Raw genomic sequence first — 23,134 nt, 5'->3', positions numbered from 1 at the left:
TACTCTGCTATGGGTGCTTGAAAGGGGCACAGGAACTCTTCTTTGATTTATTGAAGTTGAATCTGCTTTAGTGCATCAAGAGACAATTAGCATTACAGATCGCTCACTCTTTACTCTCTGGGCATAAAATCAGAGGAACTGGATACAAACCTTACCTCCTTGAACAGCTAAGAAAAGGACTGGTCCCTGCCAGATTCTTATCAAGATGATACACATACTTAAATACAAATATTACAGGAGTCAAGTCAGCCGGATTTAGTGGAAAGAGTATAGACTTTGGATCCAGGCAGAGCTGGATTTAAATCCTGGTAACTTTTCACTCACCATTGCCTTAGAAAATTTGTTCATAGTACTCTGAGGCTCAGTTTTCCATCTATAAGTTGGGTAAATACTTTGCATTTAGTGGTTGTTTCTCAGTTATAGATAATGTGTAAAATGTGTAACACAGTGCTTAGATCACAGGGTATACTCGATACATTTTATTTGTTGTCAATATCATTATCATTACATGATGTAATGTGGGCCAGGACAGGTAATGCACATGAGTGAATTGAGTGAAGTTGGTTTCCTAAAAATGAGATTGATGGAGACCATCATAAAAGGAAAGAGCTGGATAGTGATAGCAACACTGTCCCAGATTCTTTCTGATGACTGTTCCTTCAGCCCTTCCAACTATCTTTTCTGTATTTTTAGTTTCTCACACAATTCTGGTTAACACCTTCTTCTCATTTTTTAAGCACCCTCATGTGCCCCATCCTAAGTCTAAATAAAAAGATGAATAGCCAAACAACTCTTCTGGGTATTTTTTGTTTTTTTGTTTTGTTTTGTTTTGTTTTTGCGGTACACAGGCCTCTCACTGCTGTGGCCTCTCCTGTTGTGGAGAGGAGGCTCTGGACACGCAGACTCAGCAGCCATGGCTCACGGTCCCAGCCGCTCTGCGTCATGTGGGATCTTCCCGGACCGGGGCACGAACCCATGTCCCCTGCATCGGCAGGCAGACTCTCAACCACTGCGCCACCAGGGAAGCCCCAAACAACTCTTCTTGATCCTGTAGTGCCTTCTAATCTCACTCCTGCTCTCCTGACTCTCTCATGCACACTCCTTGAGGACAGACGTGACTTTATTCCATGTAATCATGTTCCCACTTTCAACCGTGAAGTTGGTTTCTGTCCCCATAACCCAAGCAAAATTGCTATCACTAGAGTCAGCAGTAACTTCCCAGCTGTCAAATCCAACAGCTATTTTGCAGTCCTTAGGGTTCATGAGTCCATTCTCTGCTTCGTTTGTCAGTACCTTCAATTATTTTAAATGCACAGCTTACCTCTCACCTCCATCCCACAGCTGTCTATCTTTGTAGATGCTTCCTCCCCTGCCCACCCAGCCAACATTGTGGTTCCCTACCTTTCTGTCTTTAGCCCATTGTTCTTCTGATTCTGCAGACTCTTTCAAGTCACCCAGAACTCTGATGGTTTCTGAAACAAAACTGCACTGATGATACCTAAATCTCTCTCTCTAGTCAGACCCTGAGCTTTGGCTTCAAACTTTTTTATGTGAATACCTGCTAGACTTCAGTGATCTTCATCTAACCTCTTGAATTCAACAAGTCCAACACTACATTTATTAATTTCCTCCTGAAATTATACTTTCTTCTATAATCTGCTTCTGATTTAGACCCATGAACCTATGCAGTTGTCCAAGCTACGGTGTAGGGAGTCTTTGCTACTCTCTCTCCATGACTCATCACTCCCAACATCAGTTGACGAGACCCTTATTTCATCTTCTAAGTTTTTTCTCAAAGCTGTCACCTCCTCTGTGTCTTTACTACCTTTCTTCTCTAGGCAAATACCTGTGTGTCCTAATTGTTTGTTCCTGTCAAATCTTCTTTTACATCACAGACAGGATCATCTATTTCAGTGTAATCCTGATTATGTCATTCACTTCTTAAAGCCCTTCTTTGACCGTCCATTATTTAGTAAATCAGCCCAACATGACTCCTCAACGTGATAGCCACTGGCTCCATCTCTCTGCCCTGCCAACCTGCCCAGGCTCATCTCACAAATTTTGGACTTTGCAGGCATTATTTTGACACCATTGAACTGCATGCATTATGAAAGCTAATACGTAAAGAACCCCTGAACCAGAAATTCCACTTCTAGTAAATATTCTGCACAGAAATGCATTGACCAAAAGAATGCTCATAACAACACACATTCACAATGTTCCCAAACTGCAATCTACTCAACCACATATGGCAGGATGAATACAAACATTGGGGCCTATCCATTCAATGGAATACTATAAGGTAATGTGAATGGATGAAATGCAAGTGCACACAATATTATAGAGCGATTCAACAGGCATAAAAACGAGCAAAAGGAGTCAGAAACAGAAGAGTGCATCTTAGACAATTCCAATCATATACATTGTAAACATCAGCAAAATTAAAGTAAAATGTTAGTAATAGAATAGTGATGTTCCTAGGGGAGAAAAAATAAACACACATCTAAACCTCCCCTTCCCCAGAGTAGAAATCACAGTCCTTTACAATGGCCTATAAATTCTACATGATCTGCCCACTCATTTCTATTTCTCTGACATATATCCTACTAGTCCTTTCCTTACTGACTGCTCCAGCAACATTGATTTCTTTTTTCCCCTGTTTTTAAAAACTCCTCTCTCAAAATGCTCATTCTTCATATATCTACATTTTTCATTCCTTAATCTTATTCAAATTTTTACCACAATATTATTTTCCCCATGAAACTTTCTTTAGCTCATTTTGAAATGACTGTTTCCATGTGCCCCTCAATACTTTTTTCCAGCTTTATTGTGATATAATTGATTTTCAACATTGTGTAATTTAAGGTGTACATGTTGATTTGATATACTTATAGATTTAGAAATGATTACTACTGTAGCATTGGCTAACACCTTCATCATGTCACATAATTACCCTTTCTTTTCTATGGTGAGAACATTAAAATCTACTCTTTTAGTAACTTTCAAGTATATAACACAGTATTATTAACTATAATCACCATGCTGTATATCAGATCCCCAGAACTTATTCACCTTAAAACTGGAAGTTTATACCTTTTGAACAACATCTTCCCATTTCCCAACCCCCCAGCCCCTGGTGACACCCTTTTTACTCTCTATTTCCATGAATTCAGCTATCTTAGATACCACATGTAAAAAATGCTATACATTATTTGTCTTTGTCAGTCTGACTTATTTTATTTAGCATAATGCTCTCAAGGTACATCCATGTTGATGAAAATGGCAGGATTCCCTTTCTTTTTCAAGGTTAAATAATATTCTTTTTCAGATATTTCATTGTTAGTGTATACAAATGCAACTGCTTTTTGTATGTTGACTTTATATTCTTTAAAGTTACTGAATTTGTTGATTAGTTCCAATAGCTTTTTAGTGGAGTTTTTAGTATTTTCTATATAAAATATTATATTATCTGCAAACAAAGACAATTTTCCTGCTTCCTTTCTGATTTGGATGCCTTTGATTTCTTTTTTGTTGCCCAATTTTTCTGACTAGGAATTCCAGTACCATGTTGAATAAAAGTGGCGAGAGTGGACATCTTTGTCTTGTTCCTGATCTTAGAGGAAAAGTTTTCAAGCTTTCATTATTTAGTATATTAGCTGTGGGCTTGTCATGTATAGCCTTTATTATGGTGAGGTACCTTCCTTCTTTACCCAATTTCTGACTGTTTTTATCGTGATGTATTTTGTCAGATTATTATTTTTTGCATCAATTGAGAGGATCACATGATTTTTATCTTTCATTCTGTTAATGTGATGTATCATATTTATTGATTTGTATGTGGTGAACCATCCTTGCATCCTAGGGGAAAAACCCAATTTATCATGGTGTATAATCCTTTTAATGTGCTGTTAAATTTGGTTTGCTAGTATTTGTTGTGAATTTTTGCATCTGCATTCATCAAAGATACTGATCTATAGTTTTTTTTTCTTGTAGTATCCTTATCTGGTATCAGGATAACACTGGTTTCATAAGATGAGTTTGGAAGTGTTCCCTCCTTTTTACTTTTTCAATTTTTTGGAAGGATTTGAGAAAGGTTGGTGTTAATTATTTTAACATTTGGTAGAATTCACTAGTGAGAACATCTGGTCCTGCTCTTCTTTGTTGAGAGGCTTTTGATTACCGATTTAATCTCCTTACTAGTAATTGGTTTGTTCAGATTTTCTATTTCTTTGTGATTCAGTCTTGGTATGTTGCATATTTCTAGGATTATGTCCATTTATTCTAGTTTATCAAATTTGTTGCTGTATAATTGTTCATAGTGGTCTGTTATGAACATTTGTATATCTGTGGTATCAGCTGTAATGTCTCCTCTTTCACTTCTGAATTTATTTGAGTCTTCTTTCTTAGTCTAGTTAAAAGTTTGTTAAGTTTATCTTTCTTAAAAAAAACAACTCTAGGGCTTCCCTGGTGGCGCAGTGGTTGAGAGTCTGCCTGCCGATGCAGGGGACACAGGTTCGTGCCCCGGTCCGGGAAGATCCCACATGCCGCGGAGCGGCTAGGCCCGTGAGCCATGGCCGCTGAGCCTGCGCGTCCAGAGCCTGTGCTCCGCAATGGGAGAGGCCACAACAGTGAGAGGCCCGTGTACCGCAAAAAAAAAAAAAAAAAAAAAAAAAAAAAAAAAAAAAAAAAAAAAAAAAAAAAAACAACTCTTGATGTTGTTGATCTTTTCTGTTGTTTTTCCATTCTCTATTTCATTTATTTCTGATCTAATTTTTGTTATTTTCTTTCTTCTAACTTTGTTCTTCTTTTTCTAGTTTCTTTATTTAAGATTTTTCTTTTTTCTTAATGTAGGTTTTTATTGTTACAATCATCCTTCTTAAAACTGACTTTGCAGTACCCCATATGTTTTAGTGTGTTGTGTTCCTATTTTCCTTTATCTCAAGATTTTTTTAATGCCTCTTTTTTAAATTATTTGATCTATTGGTTGTTCAGGAGTGTGTTGTTTAATTTCCACATGTTTGTAAATTTTCCAGCTTTCCTCCTGTTATTGATTTCTAGTTTCATACTACTGTGGTCGGAAAAAAAAAAAAAAAAAACTACTTGGTATGATTTTAGTCTTTTTAAGTTTGATAAAATTTGTTCTTTGAACTATTATGATCTATCCTGGAGAATCCTCCATGAGTGCTTGAGAAGAATGTGTATTCTTTTGCTATTGGATGGAATGTTCTATTACGTCTGTTACATCCATTGGCTAAGGTATGCCTCCAGTCCAACATTTGCTTGTTGATTTTCTTTATGGGTAATCTATCCATTGTTAAATTTAGGATATTGAAGTCCCCTACTGTCATTGTATTGCTGTCTATTTCTCCCTTCAGATCTTTTTGTATTTGTATAATACATTTAGGTGCTCTGATGTTGGGTGCATATATATTTGTGATTATTATATCTTCTTGATAAATTGACCTCTTTATCATGATAAAATGAAATTCTTTCTTTCTTGTTAACACTTCAGCTTAAAGTTTATTTTGTCTGATATAAGTACAGCTACTCTTGGTCTCTTTTGGATTCTACTTGCATGAACTATCTCTTTCTATCCATTCACTTTGAGTCTGTGTGTATCCTTAAAGCTGAAGTCAGTGTGTTGTAAGCAGCATATACTAGAATCTTGGTTTTGTTTTGTTTTGTTTTTTAATCCATCCTGCCACTCTGTGTCTTTTGATTTAAAAATTCAATCCATTCACATTTAGAATACTTATTGATATGTAAGGACTTACTAACACCATCTTACTGTTTTCTGGCTGTTTTTGGTGTTCCCTTATCCCTTGCTTTCTCTCTTGTGGCCTTTCTTTGAGAATTGATGATTTTCCATAGTGGTATGCTTTGATTTCCTTCTCTATCATTTGTGAATATATTATAGCTTTTTGCTTTGTGGTTACCATGAGACTTACATAAAACTTCTTATAGATATAACAGTCCATTTTATTTTCATAACAATTTAACCACTTACCAAAAACTCTACCTTTTTCATACTATAATTTATCTTTTTATATTGTGCATTCATTAACAAATTATTGTAGCTATAGTTTTTTTTTAACTACTCTCATCCTTTAATCTTTATATTAGATCAAGTGGTTAACAATCCACCATATTATAGTATTAGAATAATCTGAGTTTGACTATGTACTTACCTTTACCAGTGTGTCGTATATTTTCATATGTGTTTATGCTATGAATCACCATCTTTCATTTCAGTTTGAAGAACTCCTTTCAGCATTTCTTATAAAGTAGGTTTAGTGGTGATAAATCCCTTCAGCTTATGTTTGTCTAAGAAAGTCTTTATCTCTCTTCATTTCTGAAGGACAGCTTTGCTGTGTAAAGTATTCTGGGTTACCTCCCTTTTCCTTCTTTCAGCAGTTTGAATATATCACTCCCTCTCTCATGGCCTGTAATGTTTCTGCTGAGAAATCTGTTGATAGCTTTATGAGGGTTCCCTTATAAGTCCCAAGTTTTTTTTCTCTTGTTGCTTTTAAGATTCTCTCTTTGCCTTTAATTTTTGACAGTTTTATTATAATGTGCCTTGGTGAGGATCTGTTTAAGTTGATTTTGTTTACTGACCTATGAGCTTCATGAACTTGGATACCCAAAACTTTCCCAAGATTTGGGAAAATCTCAGCTTTTTTTTTTTTAAAGTAAACTTTCTTCCTCCTCCTCCTCTTCTCTTTCTGGGAATTCAATAATTTGCAAATTGGTTAGTTTGATGGTACCTCATAGATCGTATAGGTTTTCCTCATTGTGTTTCAGTCTTTCTTCTACTTGGTCAAGATTACTGTTGAATCTGTCTATTGAATTCTTCAGTTTAGTCATTGTATTCTTCAGTTCCAAAATTTCTGTTTGATTCTTTTTTATGTTTTCTATCTTTTTGCTGAATTTTTGTGCTTGTATTATTTTTCTGATATCATTAAATTATTTATCTGTGTTCTCTTCTAGCTCTCTGAGCTCCTTCAGAACAATTATTTTGAATTATTTGTCAGTTAATACCTGGATCTCTATTTCTTTGGGGCCAGGTACTGGAGGTTCACTGATTCCTTTGGTGGAGTCACTTTTCCCTGGTTCTTTGTGATCCCTGTATCTTTACATTGGTGTTTGCACATTTCAAGAAGCATTCAACTCTTCCAGACTTTATGGATTTATTTAGTGAAGGAAGACGTTCACTTGTAGGAGAGGGACTGCTGGAGCATGCTGTGACTCCAAGTCTAGTGGTGCATGGCACCAAGTGTAGGGTGTAGTGGCACCAGATCCTGTGAAGCATGGTGTCTCTTTGGCTCAGGTCTTTGCTGTCCACAGCATTGTCAACTGTATGGTCTTTTTCAATACTTGTAGGGGATCCACAGTGTCTGAAAGGGCTTTTGGGCAAGGACTATTAGGGTCCTCAGCTGTGCCTTCAGGAATAGCTGCTAGGGACCAAGGCAGGCAGCAGTAGTGTCCAGAGTCTGTGGTGTACACACACTTCACTGGGGGCCAGCTGTGGGCACCTGTGTAATGGAAGGGGCCAGTTGCAGGTACATACATAATGGTGGGGACCAGGGCAGAAAGCAAGAGCTGGAGCAAACTGTGGGCACACAAGTGGCTACAAGAGCCCTGGTTGTCAGTGTATATTACTGTATCTAGTAGTTATCAACTTTGGACTATGGCAGTGGAAGCCAGTGATAGGGGTTGGGCTGGGGGCCTTCAGGTGCTCAATTGGAGAAGCAGCTGCAGGTGAGCTGCAGATGAGCTGCAGCTAACAGTGATGCAGGCCAATGAGAGTAGACAGGGACTGATACAAGCCTATAAGCAGCTATGGGGGCCCCAGGTATCAGGACTTTATTGAGCTTGTTCTCAATCAATACTTGTGGAATGAAAGAGTAAAAGAATGAATGTAAAAATAATAAATAATAAATAATAAATATCACATGATTGAAACATTTATACATTTCACAAATTAAAAATAATAAATATATAGATAGTGGTTCTGAACTTTAACTGAATCACCTGGGAATTAAAAAAAAAAATTCTGATTCTCAAACTGTGTCCCAGACCACTTAAATCAGAATCTCTGGCAGTACTGTCCTGTGGCTGTGCATTCTCCCCCCAGGTGTGTATTCACAGTGGAGGCTGGTGACAGGAGTCAGGCCAGTGACATGTAAGTGCACAGCTGGAGTGGCTAACCCAGAGCAGGTGCATGACATTGGAGGTCAAACAGAGGGGTCTGGACTAGTGCCTTGCTTCCATGAAACCACAGAGGTCTGGGCTGGCTTCTGGTGCAGGGCTCTTGGGCTCAGATGGGGATGGTGAGGAGAAGGGAGTTGGGTGCCTGGCATTAGTGAACATGAATACCTGTGGGGTAAAATGTGGTGAAACTTGCACGAGGTCTGCTGTAGCTGTGCTGGCCATTGGTTTCTTCTTCAGTGGTAAAGCTGCTGAGCTTGTCTGTCAAGCAGGTCACAATGAACTGAGATTGCTTCTGTTGTGTGGCATTTATTGATGACCCCTGCTTTTCTTCCTTCTTCCTTGCTGTCTCTATTTGTCTCAGCTTTGATGGTCTGAGTGGGGTGAAATTAAATGAGACCCTTGTGCAGTTCCCCCAAAAGGCTTGGTAAGCTGATTGTTCACCCTGTTCTTTCTTTCCCAGCAAGGGGAACTCTTTCTAGCTGGGGGGGTTATCTCCTGGAACTGAGCAACATCAGCTTGGAGGAGGGGATGATGCAGGCAAAATCAATCCGTCTTCCTTCTCTTTTTGTGCGGTTAGTCTCATGTTTTTTGTTTCACTGTGTTGCTGAAGTTTCTCAAGTAGACTCCAGAGCTAAGCAAGAGCTGTTTTTCATCATAGATAGCTGTCTAATTGTTGATATTTGTTGGAGGACAGAGGCCGGATTCTCCTATGCTGCCATCTTGGTGATGTCAACACTCTAATACTTTTCATCTTCTTGCCCTGCTTTCTTTTTCTCTTTAACACTTTTAACATCTCAACTACTATATATTGTACTACTTCCCCTTGTTTATTTTCTTTCTCTCTCACTATAATATAAACCCCACAGGGCAGGGATTTTGTTTGTTTCTTTGTTTTGCCTATTTTATTTATTGTTTTATTTCCAGAGCCTGAGAAAGTATGTAACATAATACAGCTCAGTCAATATTTCTTGAATGAATGAAAAAACAAACAAACAAAACAAAACAAAAACGGTAACATGACCTAAATCTTGAAGGCTTATTGAGCCAATGCAGCAATATTCTGCATTTCTTTTCTCAGAATAAGAATTAGGAGACATGAGCAAGAGAGGGGTATAGAGGATAAGATGTGGGTGATTGTACTTGTCTGGAAAGGGGCAGTGAGTAAAGGCAGATTGACTTCTGCTCAGAGGTTATACATGTGTGTTTGCTTTATTATTATTGTTAACTTTGTTATAAACTATCACAACATTGTTAATCAACTATACTCCAATATAAAATAAAAAGTTTAAAAAAATAAAATAAAATCCAAAGAAACACCTTTGTTAAAATAAAAAATATACCACAAAAAGCAAAGCATGACCCATTATTCTAATAAGCATTGAAGGATATAAGCTAGGCTGCTTCTGACTATACAGGGTAGCACAAAACAAGGGCAGTGCATCTATTCTAATGGCATATTATCACTTTAATGGTGTGAGTAAAGTGTGTTAAGTAGAACTGCTAGAGTGAGTTAAGTTTCAATATATGGCTTTAAGTAATCACTATCCATCCTAAAATATGGAAGTGGAGAATTTGGACATTCAGATATAAAAGCATTTGGTGAAGTAACTTTGAATCAAATTCATCTTCAGTAGTGATGATCCAGGAGGCTGTTTTGATTCCTTTGCATCAAGCTTTCTTTTGGATCTCATTTACTGTGTTCCATTGGTTTTGGTCTAGACCAGTCATTGTTAATGTGGGCTGCCTTGTGGAAACACCTGAAAAGATTATTTAAAATAATGTTGAAGCCTGGATTCCACTGCCAGAGATTCTGATTTAAGTGGTCTGGGACACAGTTTGAGAATCAGGATTTTTTTTTTTTTAATTCCCAGGTGATTTAGTTAAAGTTCGGAACCACTATCTATATATTTACTATTTTTAATTTGTGAAATACATAAATGTTTCAATCGTGATATTTATTATTTATTTTTTTTACATTCATTCTTTTACTCTTTCATTCCATAAGTACTGATTGAGAACAAGCTCAATAAAGGGGTCGGGCACCATGATAGTGGCAGGGTATATGCTAGTAAATAGGACTTGTGTGGCCCCACAATATTCACCATTATAATTACTTAGGGTAGATTCTCTTACACAAAATGACACCATCATCTACCTGTATGACAACTGAGACAGAATCATCCCTTTGAATGACTGGAAGTCACCTCCAGCCATTAAGACATCTGTGTCTGAAGTGAAATCATGGGTGCCAGCATGTCATTAACAATGACAAGAAATCCCTCGCCCAGACTTTTCATGTGCTTTCTTTCTAAAAGCCAAGTGACTTTTCTTATTTCCCCCCTCTCAATTTCTTCTCCCTTTCTCCTGCCAGAAACTTTCATTTATTTACCAATTATTCTCTCACTGTTAAAGTGTTAAAGTTTGAAATGTTAGGGTTAAATAGCACTTCAAGTATTTCTGTCCACGGACTGTTAAATTACCTGATTGTGTAATAAACTACACGTGATTTTGGTTCTTACTATTCATTTTCTTTAAAAGAGAGACAGGAAGATATCATCAAAGGCAAATCCCACTAATTATATGTAAACACAATAATTTTGTGTTCATGATGAACATTTAATGCTAGCACAGTATATTAATGCATACTACTACTACTAATAATAATTAATATTTATTGAGGCTTTTTTGTTTAATCAAACATTTTTCTAAGCACTTTATATGATTTAACTTATTTCATCTGCAGTGGAAAAAAAATGAGACTACATGTATTACTTTAAAATAAAAGGAAAACTAAGCACAGAGGAATGATACACTGGTGTTGGGCTTCCTTGTGTTAAAGAAATGAACAGGGACATGACGTCCTTTAAAATTTAGATACATACTCAAAATGCCTTTGTATTTGAGCTACAAACTCTTCAAAGCCTCTCACTGCAGATGACTATTCTTGCTTGTTTTATAAAAATTGGTCTTGTTTTCCAGTTAATTTTGTCATGAGTCAGGTAGTTCATGAGTTTCAATTCAGCAGAATTTTCAGAGTAGAATGTCTTTATAATGTTTTATATAAAAGTAAGGATGTCAAAATCTAATGTGCACTATCAGAGTTTTGCCAGAACGTTGTTCAGGCTGAAATGAAAAACAGGATCTCCCCGGGGGTTCTCTTCCATAATGAAATCATTGAGATATGAAGGGTCCCAAGAGGAGGACTTTCAAAGCTCTAGCCATTGGCAAGTAAGAAACCATTTGAGATTTGTTTTTAAAAGAAGATGGTGTAATATTCTTAGAGTTTGATATTAGGAAGGAAGCCAAAAACCTAAATTGTGGACCATCTGGAGAAGAAATATAATGAAGAAAGCCAACAAAAATATAATTACAACAACTGGCTTAGAAATAACAACTGCACTGATTAAGAACAGCTTAAATAGGGATGTCAAGAATGTAATCTGAGTTAAATTTCCATTTCAGTTTGGCTGTGGGAATAGGAGAAAATGCTCTTGTGGTGTGGAGACAACCCCATGAGCAAGAGATATGAGAAGAATTTGGTAAAAGATCAGATATAAAAAACTCACACTAACATCCCTGTCTTTGTGTGTTTCAAAAGAAATAAAAAATTGAAGAGTGTCAATGATATGTGATAATCTGTGGTTTGTGCTACCTGGGAACACAAATACCAGACAAACACTATCTTTTCCTCCAGAAGCTTAAATCTGACCATGTACATAAAAGCACAAAGTCCATACAAATAGTTGAAGAATAAAATGCTTAAAATGGACTTAGATGTAGTCATTCAAAAACAATCCGTAGTACATTAATCAGAACTTCTCTACTTCCTGTACCAAAACAGGAATTTATTGAATGGATCATTACAAACAACAAATGTTTAATATATGCACAGATGCCTTCATTCCTTCAAAATATGTAGCAGCCATCGTGTTAAGCATGGATACTGAAATAAACTTAAAAAAATTTTACTTTTCCTAATGCCATCATAGATTTGGGGAGAAAGATTTTTTCTTAATGATTAAGATGTAATGTGTGGGGAGGACCTTCAAGATGGTGGAGGAGTAAGACATGGAGATCACCTTCCTCCCCACAAATACAACAAAAATGCATCTACATGTGGAACAACACCTACAGAACACCTACTGAACACTGGCAGAAAACCTCAGACTTCCCAAAAGGCAAGAAAGTCCCCACATACCTGGGTAGGGCAAAAGAAAAAAGAAAAAACAGAGACAAAAGAATAGGGACAGGACCTGCACCAGTGGGAGGGAGCTGTAAAGGATGAATGGTTTCCACACACTAAGAAGCCCCTTCACTGGCAGAGATGGTGGGGGAAACTTCAGAGACACAGAGGAGAGCACAGCAACAGGGGTGCAGTGGACCAAGCAGAGAGATTCCCCCACAAAGGATCAGTGCCGATCAACACTGACCAGCCCAAGAGGCTTGTCTGCTCAGCCACTGGTGCAGGTGGGGGCTGGGAGCTGTGGCTCGAGCTTCGGAGGTCAGACCCCAGGGAGAGGACTGGGGTTGGCTACATGAAACACAGCCTGAAGGGGGTTAGTGCACCACAGCTAGCTAGGAGGGAGTACAGGAGAAAGTCTGGAACTGCCTAAGAGTCAAGAGACCATAGCTTCTGGGTGCAAGAGGAGAAGGTATACAGAGCACCGCCTAAATGAACTCCAGAGATGGGTGTGAGCCACGGCTTTCAGCATGGACAGCAGAGACGGGCAGGAAACACTAAGTCTGCTGCTGCAGCCAGCAAGAAGCGTGTGTGCAAGCACAGGTCACTATCCACACCACCCTTCCTGGGACCCTGTGCAGCTCTCCACTGCCAGGGTCCCATGATCCAAGGACAATATCCCCAGGAGAACACACGGCATGCCTCAGACCATTGCAAAGTCATGTTGCCCTCTGCAGCTGCAGGCTTGCCCCACATTCGTAGCCCTCCCTCCCTGTGGCCTGAGTGAGCCAGAGCCCCCTATTCAGCTGCTACTTTAACCCCGTCCTGTCTGGGTGGGGAGCAGATACCCTCCAGCAACCTAAATGCAGAGTTGGGGCTAAATCCAAAGCTGAACCACAGGAGCTCTGTGAACAAAGAAGAGAAAGGGAAATTTATCCCAGCAGGTTCAGGAGCAGCAGATTAAATCTCTGTAATCAACTTGACATACCTTCATCTGTGGAACACCTAAAGAGACAATGAATCATCCCAAAATTGAGGTGGTGGACATTGGGAACAAGTGTAGACATGGGGTTTGCTTTCTGAATCTGATTTGTTTCTGGTTTTATGTTTATCTTAGTTTAGTATTTAAAGCTTATTATCATTGGTAGATTTGTTTATTGATTTGGTTGCTCTCTTCCTTTTCTTGTTTTCTTTCTATATATATATATATTTTTTTTTTCTTTTTCCTTTTTCTCCTTTTGGGAGTGTGTATGTGTATGATTCTTTGTGTGACTTTGTCTATATAGCTCTGCTTTTACCATTTGTCTTAGGTTTTGTCTGTCAGTTTTTTGGGGTTTTTTTGTGTTGTTGTTGTTGTTCTTTTAGTGCTTATTATCATTGGTGGCTTGTTTTTTTGTTTTTTTTTTTTTTTTTGGTTGTTCTCTACTTTCTTTCATTTCTTTTGTTTTATTACTTCTTTATTTTTAATAATATTAAAAAATATTTTAATAACTTTATTTTATTTTTTCTTTCTTTCCTTCTGTCTTCTTTCTTTCTTTCTTTCTTTCTTTCTTTCTTTCTTTCTTTCTTTCTTTCCTTCTTTCTTTCTTTTGTTCTTTCTTTCATTCATTCTTTCTTTCTATTTTATCTTTATTTCTGAGCTGTGTGGTTGAAAGGTTCTTAGTGCTCTGGCTGGGTGTTAGACCTGAGCCTCTGAGGCGGGAGCACCAAGTTCAGGACATTGGTCCACCAGAGACCTCCTGACCCCACATAATATCAAACAGTGAAAGCTCTCCCAGAGATCTCCATCTCAATGCTAAGACCCAGCTCCACACAACGACCAACAAAAAACAGTGTTGGACACACTATGCCAAACAACTAGCAAGACAGGAACATAACCACACTCATTAGCAGAGAGGCTGCCTATAATCGTAATAAGTTCACAGACACCCCAAAACATACCAGGGGGGGCAGTCCTGCCCACCAGAAGGACAAAATCCAGCCTCATCCACCAGAACACAGGAACCAGTCCCCTCCACCAGGAAGTCTATACAACCCACTGAAATAACCTTACACACTGTGGGCAGAGGCAAAAAACAAAAGAAACTATGAAAACTGCAGTCTGCAAAAAGGAGAGACCAAACACAGTAAATGAAGCAAAATCAGAAGACAGAGAAATACACAGCAGGTGAAGGAGCAAGGTAAAAACTCAACAGACCAAACAAATGAAGAGGAAATAGGCACTCTGCCTGAAAAAGAATTCAGAGTAATGATGTAAAGAGTATCCAAAATCTTGGAAATAGAATGGAAAAATATAAAAAAAAAAAACATTTAACAAGGACCTAGAAGAACTAAAGAGCAAACAATGATGAACAACACAATAAATGAAATTAAAAATTCTCTAGAAGGAATCAGTAGCAGAATAACTGAGGCAGAAAAAGTGGCAGGATAAGTGACCTAGAAGATAAAATAGTGGAAATAACTATCACAGATGATAGGGGTCCCAGAAGCAAAACAGAAACAAAAGGGACTGAGAAAATATTTGAAGAGATTACAGTTGAAAACTTCCCTAGTATGGAAAGGAAATAGTCAATCAACTCAAGGAAGAACAGAGAGTCCCATACACAATAAATTCAAGGAGAAACATGCCAAGACACATAGTAATCAAACTATCAAAAATTAAATACAAAGAAAACATATCAAAAACAGCAAGGGAAAAGAAACAAATAACATAAAACAGAATCCTCATATGGCTAACAGCTGAACTTTCAGCAGAAACTCTGAAAGCCAGAAGGGAGTGGCATGATATATTTAAAGTGATGAAAGGGAAAAACGTACAACCAAGATTTCTCTACCCAGCAAAGATCTCATTCAGATTTGACAGAATAATTAAAACCTTTACAGACATGGAAAAGCTAAGAGAATTCGGCACCATGAAACCAGCTTTACAACAAATGCTAAAGGAAATTCTCTAGGCACGAAACACAAGAGAAGGAAAACACCTACAAAAACAAACCCAAAACAATTAAGAAAATTGTAATAGGAATATACATATCAATAACTACCTTAAAAGTATATGGATTAAATGCTCCAACCAAAAGACATAGACTGGCTGAATGGATACAAAAACAAGACCCTTATATATGCTGTCTACAAGAGACCCACTTCAGACTTAGGGACACAGAGAGACTGAAAGTGAGAGGATGGAAAAAGATATTCCATGCAAATGGAAATCAAAATAAAGCTGGAGTAGCTATTCTCATATCAGACAAAATAGACTTTAAAATAAAGACTATTACAAGAGACAAAGAAGAACACTACATAGTGATCAAGGGATCAATCCAAGAAGAAGATATAATAATTGTCACTATTTATGCGCCCAACATAGGAGCACCTCAATACATAAGGCAAATGCTAACAGCCATAAAAGGGGAAATCAACAGTAACACAATCATAGTAGGGGACTTTAACACCCCACTTTCATGAATGGACAGATTATCCAAAATGAAAATAAATATGGAAACACAAGCTTTAAATGATACAATAAATAAGGTGGACTTAATTGATATTTATAGGACATTCCACCCAAAAACAACAGAATACACTTTCTTCTCAAGTACACATGGAAGATTCCTCAGGATAGACCATACCATGGGTCACAAATCAAGCCTTGGGAAATTTAAGAAATTTGAAATCATATCAAGTATCTTTTCCAACCACAATGCTTTGAGAATGGATATCAACTACAGGAAAAAAATTTGTAAAAAATACAAACACATGGAGGCTAAACAATATGTTACTAAATAAGCAAGAGATCACTGAAGAAATCAAAGATGAAATCAAAAAATTCCTAGAAACAAATGACAATGAAAACATGATGACCCTTAACCTTTGGGGTGCAGCAAAAGCAGTTGTAAGAGGGAAGCTTATAGCAATACAATCCTACCTCAAGAAACAAGAAACATCTCAAATAAACAACCTAACCTTAAACTTAAGCAATTAGAGAAAGAAGAACAAAAAAACCCCAAAGTTAGCAGAAGGAAAGAAATAAAAAAAGATCAGATCAGAAATACATGCAAAAGAAATGAAGGAAATAATAACAAATATCAATAAATGTAAAAGCTGGTTCTTTGAGAAGACAAATAAAATTGATAAACGATTAGCCAGAGTCATCAAAAAAAAAAAAAAAAGGAGGAGACTCAAATCAATAGAATTAGAAATGAGAAAGGAGAGGTAACAACAGACACCACAGAAATACAAAGGATCATGAGAGATTACTACATGCAACTATATGCCAGTAAAATGGACAACCTGGAAGAAAAGGACAAATTCTTAGAAAAGCACAACCTTCCATGACTGAATCAGGAAGAAACAGAAAATATAAACAGACCAATCATAAACACTGAAATTGAAACTGTGATTAAAAATCTTCCAACAAACAAAAGCCCAGGACCAAGTGGCTTCAGAGGTGAATTCTATCAAACATTTAGAGAAGAACTAACACCTATCCTTCTCAAACTCTTCCAAAATATAGCATAGGGAGGAACACTCCCAAATTCATTGTACGAGGACACCATCATCCTGAAAACAAAAGCAGACAAAGATGTCACAAAAAGAAAAGTACAGGCTAGTATCACTGATGAACATAGATGCAAAAATCTTCAACAAAATACTAGCAGACATAATCCAACAACACATTAAAATGATCATACACCATGATCAAGTGGGGTTTATCCCAGGTATGCAAGGATCCTTCAGTATATGCAAATCAGCCAATGTGATCAACCATATTAACAAATTGAAGGAGAAAAATCATATGATCATCTCAGTAGATGCAGAAAGAGTGTACCCCATTTATGGCTTGCTGGCTTGCTGTGGCCTTCCAAGTTGTAAAACACTGTGCTCCTTGGATGCCGTTCTTATCTCAGACTAGCCCTACTGTGTGACCGCTTTTGATGTTCTGTCAAGGTAACCAAGAGGACAGATTAGTTCTTCATGCTTGGAACAACCAAGCCAAGATAATTCTGACACCTAAGGGACTGGTTAATTTCCCTAAGTCCAGGAGCTTCAGCTGGGATGAGGGAGACAGACCACTTATATATATTACCATGTGAGGGCTGAGCCCTTTCTCGGGTCTCCCCTGATCACCTCAGGCATAAAGGATTTGTCCCATCAAATTCAACACCAATTTATGATTAAAACCCTCAAGGAAGTAGGCATAGAGGGAACTTACCTCAACATGATAAACGCCATATATGACAAACCCACTGCCAACATCATTCTCAATGTTGAAAAACTAAAACCATTTCCACTAAGATGAGGAACAAGAAAAGGTTGCCCACTCTCACCACTATTATTCCACATAGTTTTGGAAGTTTTAGCCACAGCAATCAGAGTAGAAAAAGAAATAAAAGGAATCCAAATCAGAAAGAAGAAAAAATTGTCACTGTTGGCAGATGACATGATACTATACATAGAAAATCCTAAAGAAGCTACCAGAAAACTAGTAGAGTTAATCAATGAATTTAGTAAAGTAGCAGGATACAAAATTAATGCACAGAAATCTCTTGCATTCTTATACACTAATGATGAAAAATCTGAAAGAGAAATTAAGGAAACATTCTCATTTACCATTGCAACAAAAAGAATAAAATACCTAGGAATAAACCTACCTAAGGAGACAAAAGACCTGCATGCAGAAAACTATAAGACACTGATGAAAGAAATTAAAGATGATATAAACAGCTGGAGAGATATACCATGTTCTTGGATTGGAAGATTCAACATTGTGAAAATGACTATACTACCTAAAGCAATCTACAGATTCAAGGTAATTGCTATCCAACTGTCAATGGCATTTTTCACAGAACTAGAACAAAAAGTGGAACAAGTTGTATGGAAACACAAAAGACCCTGAATAGCCAAAGCAATCTTGAGATAGAAAAACGGAGCTGGAGGAATCAGGCTCCCAAACTTCAGACTATACTACAAAGCTACAGTAATCAAGACAGTATGGTACTGGCACAAAAAAAGAATTATAGATCAATGGGACAGTATAGAAAGCCCAGAGGTAAAGCCAAGCACGCATGGTCACCTTATCTTTGATAAAGGAGGCAAGAATACACAATCGTGAAAAACAGCCTCTTCAATAGGTGATGCTGGGAAACTGGACAGCTACATGTAAAATAATAAAATTAGCACATTTCCTAACACCATACACAAAAATAATCTCAAAATGGATTAAAGACCTAAACGTAAGGGCAGACACTATAAAACTTTTAGAAAAAAACATAGGGAGAAAACTCTATGACATATATCACAGCAAGATCCTTTTTGACCCCCCTCATACAGAAAGGGAAATAAAAACCAAATTAAACAAATGTGACCTAATGAAGCTTAAAAGCATTTTCCCTGCAGTGGAAACCATAAACGAGATGAAAAGACAACCCTCAGAATGGGAGAAAATATTTGCAAAATAGCAAGTGACAAAGGGTTAATCCCTAAAATATACAAGCAGCTCATGCAGCTCAATATCAAAAAAAACCAAACAACCCAATCAAAAAATGGGCAGAAGGCCTAAATAGACATTTCTCCAAAGAAGATATACAGATTTCCAACAAACACATCAAGGGATGCACAGCATCACTAATCATTAGAGAAATGCAAGTCAAAACTACAATGAGGTAACACCTCACCCTGGTCAGAATGGCCATCATCAAAAAAATCTACAAAGAGTAAATGATGGAGAGGATGTGGAGAAAAGGAACCCTCTTGCACTGTTGGTGGGAATATAAATTGATACAGCCACTTTTGAGAATAGTATGGAGGTTCCTTAAAAACTAAAAATAGAACTACCATCGGACCCAGCAATCCCACTACTGGGCATGTACCCTGAGAAAACCATAATTCAAAAAGAGTCATGTACCACAATGTTCACTGCAGCACGATTTACAATAGCAAGGATATGGAAGCAACCTAAGTGTCCATGAACAGATGAATGAATAAAGATGATGTGACACATATATACAATGGAATATTACTCAGCTATAAAAGGAAACGAAATTGAGTTATTTGTAGTTAAGTGGATGGACCTAGAGTCTGTCATACAGAGTGAAGTAAGTCAGAAAGAGAAATACAAATACCATATGCTAACACATGTATATGTTATCGAAAAAAAAAAAAAAAGATTCTTGAAGAACCTAGGGGCAGGACAGGAATAAAAATGCAGACCTAGAGAATGGACTTGAGAACACGGAGATGGGGAAGGGTAAGCTGGGAGGAAGGGAGAGAGTGGCATACACATATACCTTACCAAAATGTAAAATAGATAGCTAGTGGGAAGCAGCCACATAGCACAGGGAGATCAGCTTGGTGCTTTGTGTCCACCTAGAGGGGTGGGTTAGGGAGTGTGGGAGGGAGATTCCAGAAGAAGTAGGTATGTGGATATATATATATATATATATATATATAGCTGATTCACTTTGTTATACAGCAGAAACTAACACACCATTGTAAAGCAATTATACTTCAATAAAGATGTCAATAAAAAGAGAGGCTGTGAGAAAGGAAATGAGAAAATGAGCAGAAGTGTAAACGTACTTCAATGAGAGAGTGAAGCAATGACTTTTGTTCCTACCTACAATTTCCAAATACTGTGTGACACTTGATTATCCACAGGATATCTGCTGATGTCTTTAAATAAGCAAATTCCCACTTGAGTCTTTTTGAATGTGTTTAGTTTCTTGCAACTGAAAACATCAAGAGACCATGCTTCTGTTCAGCCTTGACTACTCAACTTATATGTAATGAAAAAAAAAAAGTGCAAACTTTGAGTCATGTAGAATGGGAGAAATGACTGATGGATAGAAATACACCCTTAATATAAAATACATATATGTGTATGCAAACACACACACAAGTATACATGGACAGATATAAATTTACTTAATTCTGAAATGTTTGGTTATGTGAGGTAGTCCTGAGAATATCCTCCACCCCTTTGTGGTCCAGATTCTTAATTAATGATAGTATAATTACTACTACTACTATCACTGTTACTACTACTTATATTACTGTCAATAAAATTAGTCCCTTTTATCTCATAACACTGCAATATTTGAATGCTTTCTCATCCAGCTCCCTCCTCACCTGATTCCCTTGGAAAGCCAGTAACATCAATTGAGAAGACATTTTTATTCCCTTTAGACTGGTGAGCAGACTGAGCCTCACAAAGTCAAATATTCTGATTCAAGAGTGTCTGTGTCCTTTACACTACATCACAGATAAATCAGTACAATTATCAGCTGAAGTTATTTCTAAATTGAAAAATATTGAATCCATCTTGAAAATCCACTGTCTTTGGTTCAAAGAGGCTCAGAGAAGAGTATACATATTGGAATCAGCAAAATCCATTCATCCCTGGAAGTCTCAAAACCCAGATCCTAGTGCTGTGAGGAAGAATGTTTAAGCATAACAAACCTACTACATACCAGCTATGTGCTCACCACCGTGTTAAGCACTGGAGGTAATAAAAGGGAAGATAAGCCTGCCTTCAATGGGTTTTTTATGAGTGAGCAACAACTGAAAACCATATTTAAGCCATAATGATGTGCAGGACTGTGGATAAGAGAGAATTGAGATGGGTTCAAAGAGCCAACAAAGGATATAACAAAGATATATGATAAAATACAACATGAAATATACCATGTTAGATAGAGATTATTTTATTGTGCAAATATCAGGAATTTTAAATTAATCTGGTTAATAATATTTTAGAAATATAAATCCAATTATTGAGTCGATTATATCTGGGAAAGAAATAATATCAAAAGCAACATAAATTAGAGGATAATTCTCAGGAATAATTTAAACAAACAAGTTAAATCTCTAGTAAGACTTTAGAACTCATGATATTCAGTTCCATAATTTTATAGATAGAAATAGTAGCCAATATCACATAGTATGGCAGAATGGAGAGCTGAGTTCTTGAAGAGTACATCACCCATTTCCCTAATTTTAGAAATGTAGAAGCTGAGGCCACAACTGTAGAATTATTTATAGAATGTGACAGAGTTACCAATCATTTTGGGACCAAGACACAGCTACAGCAACTCTCCTTTTTAACCATCCTTTTAAAATCCATGTTGATCTGCATGCATCAGTGGTTTACTACAAAATTCTAAATATACAAATTCTAAATATACAAAAGGTATATTTAGAATTTAGTTATTGTACTATGCAAAAGTCAAATATCATTATTATGTCTTTCTCTGATCTGCCCACTGAATGATTCCACTTATCCAATTGTTATTATAATAGAGATTCTGTTACAGACAAATATTGTGTAGTAAACATTTTCTTAAAAATGATGCAATATGTGAAGAAAGGAAATAGAAATATAACTTTGGTGTCAAGGTGAATGGGGATTATAGGAGGTTCTCTAAGAGTAGATTTACTTAAGCTGAAGGATGGCCAAGTATTTCTTAGGAGGAGAAGGGATGGATGAAAGGCACCTGAAAAAAATCTCAGTGCCCCATCTAAAAGAAAGACTGGCACACTGGGAAAACATCAAATTCTTGGTATGCGTGGAGTCAAAAGAGGGTAGCAGATGATTCAAGAGAAATAAGCAGACGTCAGATCTTTAGGGTCACACATGCAAAGCCAAAAAAAAAAAAAAGTTTTACTCTGAGATTACTGGGGAGTCAATCATTGATTCTCTGTAGGGAAGTGACACAAACTGATCTGCTTTTGTATAACAAGCTACATCTCAAAACTTGATTATACAGAAAATTAGCCAGATCTGGTCATTCAGATTTGGAATCCAGAGCAAAGGAATTGTAACACACTGTGGACAATGCACAAGGATCTGATTGCTTTACCCTTTAATGATCTTTGGAATACAGGATCTCAAACGGTCACTCCAAACTATTCCTAATCTTTTACCTGTTGGGAAAGGCTGGGACTTTTATTAGCTATCCTTTCTGAACATGCGCTATTGCTTCCCCTTCAGCTATAAGATGTGGCTATGGCCTACATCCTGAGTACCATCTTGTACTTGCTGGAATCTACTCCCCATCCTTTTCTGTGCTCCAGCACATCAACTGGCCTCCACTGGCCTCCCCCGGCCTCCCCCATATGCTCCCTCTCACCACCAGGACTTTGCACATGCTGTCTCTATGCATAGCATGTACATTCCTCCTGTCCTCCACTAGTTTACTATGAATTTTTTTTAGAATTCCTTTAAAGAGGAATTCCGTGACCTCCCTGTCTTGGAAACATCTACTCAAAACTTGAAGAAACTCCCCTCCATAACATCTATGTCATTTGCAGTTTTTGTTTTGTATGATGATTGACTTGTTACTTCTAGAATGTAAAGTGCAGGAGAAACTTCACCAGCCAGGGAGGCCTAAGTCCTTAACTGCAACTCCCTTCAGAGACGGAATACATTGTCTGTGCAACAAGTCCAGTGTGTGAAGGGCCACTTTTCCCCATGAGACCTGTAAGGTAAAGCCTTTGGAATTGCCTGTGATCAGTACTGAAATATCACACATAGGTTTTTGGCTCACTAGTTGTTTGTGTTTTAACATAAATAAGATTTCAAACGTATATGTATTATAACCTATTTTTTTTTCTTTAGGGTATTTGCTTTTTGTGTAGCATTCAAAATTTTATTAAAGAGACTGTATCTACATACATATTTTCTCTTAGTACTTTTACAATATTGTTGCTTATTTAAAAATTATAATCACTTTGGAATTATGATCA

The sequence above is a fragment of the Hyperoodon ampullatus genome (genome assembly GCF_949752795.1).
Source record: "Hyperoodon ampullatus genome assembly, chromosome: 3".
In the NCBI taxonomy this organism is placed as follows: domain Eukaryota; kingdom Metazoa; phylum Chordata; class Mammalia; order Artiodactyla; family Ziphiidae; genus Hyperoodon; species Hyperoodon ampullatus.
This window is presented reverse-complemented; position numbering follows the sequence as displayed.